Below are 4,751 nucleotides of genomic sequence, written 5' to 3' on the forward strand. Positions count from 1 at the left end.
GGAAGGTTAATATACCCCACAGCCAATTTTTTCGTATAAGAAAGAATTGTATGAGAGAATCTGATTATGTAGCTCAGTCTAAAATTCTAAAAAGAAAATTTAATAATTAGTGCATATAGGGATAACAAAGTAAAAACACAGGAGGAATGTTTAAAAAGAAAAAATAGGAAGGGGGATAATTTGACTATTGGTAAAGAAAAAAGTGATGATCGCTGGAAATTGAATTTTGTGACCACATTCAATAGGGGAAATAAAGTAATAAGAACTGTGCTTTCAAAATATTGGTATATCTTGAAGCGTGACCCTGTTTTGGGAAAACATCTCCCTGATAAACCAGGGATTACATATAGAAGGGGGAAAACTTTGAAAAATTTGTTGGCCCCCAGTAAATTAAAAAAACAGTTGGATTCAAAAAGAAAAAACTATAAAAAAAGTATGGATCAAATTTTATGTGGTGTTTCTCAAGGAACCAGAGTTTTTAAATGCACCTCTAAAAAATGTTGTACCTGTGGGATCCTAGATCACGGGGCTAAAACCATCAAATGTAATAGTACTGGTGAGGTCTTTGAGATTTCACAAAGACTCAGCTGTAACAGTGATTTTGTTGTATATGTAATCACATGCAGTTGCGGTTTGCAATATGTGGGACGCACTGTGCAGACACTGCGGTCACGCATTAATGGTCACAGAAATAGAGCAAAAAACGGCTTTTTAAAACATAGTCTCTCAAGGCATCTACTAATTAAACATAACAAAATTTTTAACATAAAAGTAACTCCGGTGGAGCAGATACCCTCTGGTGTTGCAAATAGGAATGCTCTTTTAAACCGGAAAGAAACGTTTTGGATATATCGTCTGGGAACATTATATCCAAATGGATTGAATTATATCATAGCGAGAGTTTGAACGTTGCTTTTTTTTTTTTTTTCTCTCTCTCTCTGGGTTTTTTTTTTCCTTTTGGGTTTTTTTTTTTTTCTTTTTCTGTCTTGCATCCATGTTGTCAAGGTTGGATCAATCAGTGGGTGTGTTCCTGAACTGTGTTCCTGAACTTGGTCCACACCCTAAATCAAGTTTCTGAGACTGGGATAAAAGGTTGCTACTATATATAAGTGTAACTGAATTTTATACTATTAGGATTTGTACTGTGTTTTTATGATACCTGATGAAGGATATACACTGTATCCGAAACGCGCTGTATCTCTTTTTTAGCCTATGAAATAAAAAAATATGGAATATCATCTTTGGATGTGAGTCCTGGGAAGCGCTGCCGTTTATGGGCTGGATGTGTTTTTCTTGATTTACTCATCCTGTGTGAGCCTGAACCTGGCTCTTTCACTTGGATCCACCCGAGGCAAGCTGCAAGCCCTGTCTTCTGAGAAGTATTCCAAAAGGAAGGATTTTTGAGGATACATAATCCAAAGCTATATTAGTCTTCTATCAGGTGAGTGCATAAAATTGTGCACCCTTTAAAGACTACAATATTGTGTTTACGCACTTAGGGCGCCGCAAATTGTCTGTTCTTCTCTCCCAAACAGGGTTTTTTTTGCATGTTTCTTACCTTGAAATATCTCAGCTTGTAGTTCCTCTATTGGACAATGACAACACTGGGCTCTGATCTTCACACGTCTACCTTGTAGTACATCAGGCATCTGTAGTACTTCTCAATCCATCTGGCAATTCTTAGTCCTCACTTCTAGGTTCTGTCTGATTTTCTTTGTGACTTGAAACATAGTAGTGGAATTCCTGATAACTTGCACATCTGACATTAGCAAAGCTCTTTAACATCCCCCCTTGGGCAAGTTGAGGGAAATCCGCAAAAAAAAGTAAAAAAATTCAGATATGGCTGGCTCTCCAAATGTTAAATATACTTATTTCCGTATATTTATTTATTCAGGATTTGTTACCAGATGTGATTCTCTAAAGGAAATTTCACAAAGTTTCTTATAAAAAAATGTTGTGGTTTATTGAAGCTTCCACCAAAAAAAGATCATTATAGTGAAATATGAAAATAGGTGAAATAGTTATAAAGAGATTATCCATTTGTCCATAGCAAAGCTTGTTCCACTTCTTTCCTGCAATCCTGCAAGGAGCTTTTAAGTCTGTCTCTGTCATAAGCTTCTCTTGAAGTCACAAGTGGTGATTAAGTTACATACCAGCTGTTCATTCAACGTAGTGTCAGCCTAAAGTGTCCCTCGAGTGTCTGATGGAAGTGACGAGAGCCCCCCTTCTTCTTGTAGCCATGTTAAATATATGTCTCACAGAGCACGTGGTCTCTATATACGGGGTTGACATTTACCATGAGCTAAACTTACAGAAATCACATATGTAGTGTCAGCTAAAAGCAATGTGTTCAGTACAGAACTGAGAATAATAAATATATAAATCCATAATATTTAACAGACCGACTCCAGCCCCCTGGGGTGGGGGGTTCATATGGGAAACGGGCTAGCCCAGGGGAGATGGTCTACCGAAGAAGCTCAAAATTCTCCAAATCTAAGAGAACTTACGGCAGTGAAATATGCGCTTCTCCAATTTCTGCCGAGTCTACGGGGGTCTCAAGTACGGGTACATTCCGACAATATGACAGTGGTAGCTTATCTATACCAACAAAGGGGTACAAGATCTTATTCACTGATCCCCCTGGTCCTCAGGAAGATCAGGGAAGAGGAGGCAAGAGTGATATTAATAGCCCCATTCTGGCCTAAGAGGCCATGGTTCTCATGGCTAGAGGCGATGTCCATGACCGACCCCTGGGTGTTACCATCAGGCCCGGAGCTCCTCTCTCAGGGACCATTCCGTCATCCTCTGGTGTAGGGTCTCCACTTGATGGCATGAAATTTGAGAGGGAGCTGCTGAGGAGTAGGGGGTTCTCAGAATCCTTAGTTGCTACTTTAATAAAAAGTAGGAAGGAGGTCACTACTAAAATTTATTGTAAAACTTGGAAGAAGTTCTTAATGTTTTACTCGACTCTCCTATCAGTTCATATTCTGATTCCTGCGATTCTAGAATTCTTACAAAAGGGTTGGGAATTGGGATTGTCAGTCAGCACTCTTAAGGTGCAAGGGTCAGCATTGGGGGCACTATACAACTATAACGTGGCAGGTAACAGATGGGTCACTAGGTACATCAAGGCCTGTGAACAAGCTAACACAGTGCACATTGCCAGACTTAAACATGGTATTAGATGCGTTGACGGGTCCACTTTTTGAGCCTTTAGACTAAGCCTCAGTGAAGATATTAACCTTTAAAACAGCTCTGTTGGTAGCACTAACTTGTGCTAGATGGGTCAGTGATCTCTAGGCATTATCAGTAGACCCTCCTTTTATAATGGTCTATCACGACAAAATAATTTTAAAAAAAGACCCATCCTATCTGCCGAAAGTTCCTTCTAAATTCCATAGGAGTCAGGAAATCTATTTACCATCTTTTTATGATAATCCGGCTACACCTGAGGAACAAGGGTTCCATACACTAGATGTTAGGAGAGTACTTCTAGAGTACTTAGGAAGGACTCAGAGTTGGAGGCAGAGTAGGGCACTCTTTGTTGCTTTTCAGGGACAACGGAAAGGGTCAAGAGTCACAAAGAATTCTATCGCCCGATGGATAAGGGATGCGATCTGCCTGGCCTTTTCAGTAAAAGGAGAATCGCCGCCAGAAGGAATAAGAGCGCATTCAGCACAAGCTATGGCTTCATCATGGGCAGAAATGGTGGAAATCTCCATTGATCTAATTTGTAAGGCAGCAACATTTGCATCACCTTCTACCTTTTATAAGCAATACCAGCTTGACCTGTCATCCACCTCTAGTTTAGATTTTGGGCAATCAGTACTTGGTGCTGTGGTCCCTCCCAGATGATAGTCTCTGGAAGTCTTTCCGTGGGTGCTGTCGTGGCGATAGGAAAACCGGTTATTACTTACCGGTAATAGGATTTTACAGAGTCCACGACAGCACTCGCACATTCCCCCTCCCATAATTGTTCACTGAATTTCCTGCACTCTGAGGGAAAGTTTGTTGTATAGTTTTCACTCTGTAGAGGTGACGGTATATCGTAATGTAAATAGGATAGCGATTATTGTGTACTAATTCACTGGTGGTTCCTCTTAGACTCTGAAACCCAACTGAGAAGGCAAGGGGGACCGCCCCTTTTTAACCTGTAGGTTCCTGTCTTGATGGTGGGCGGATCCCCTCTCTCCATGGGTGCTGTCATGGACTCAGTAAAATCCTATTACCGGTAAGTAATAAACGGTTTCTTCACTGCCCAATGATATAAAATTCTGTGACACACCTGTGGTGTCAATACACTGCACCCTTAGAAAAATTAATTGATAGGTTTAGTCTGTAAAATGGGATCACTTTTTTGGAGGGGGGTTCTGCTATTCTAGTAACATAACATAGCAACATAGTATTTAAGGTTTAAGGAAGACTTTAAGTCCATCTAGTTCAACCCATAGCCTAACATGTTGATCGAGAGGAAGGCAAAAAAAACCCATGCGGCAAACACTAAGCTCCACATTGGGGGAAAAAAATCCTTCCCGACTCCACATACGGCAATCAGACTAGTTCCCTGGATCAACACCCTATCAAGGAATCTAATATGTATAACTTGTAATATTATACTTTTCAAGAAAGGCATCCAGACCCTTCTTAAATTTTAGTAGGGAATCACTCATTACAACATCATATGGCAGAGAGTTCCATAGTCTCACTGCTCTTACAGTAAAGAATCCACGTCTGTGATTATGCTTAAACCT

The sequence above is a fragment of the Dendrobates tinctorius genome, unplaced genomic scaffold, assembly GCF_039654945.1.
Source record: "Dendrobates tinctorius isolate UK_male_01 unplaced genomic scaffold, ASM3965494v1 ptg000075l, whole genome shotgun sequence".
NCBI classification, from domain to species: domain Eukaryota; kingdom Metazoa; phylum Chordata; class Amphibia; order Anura; family Dendrobatidae; genus Dendrobates; species Dendrobates tinctorius.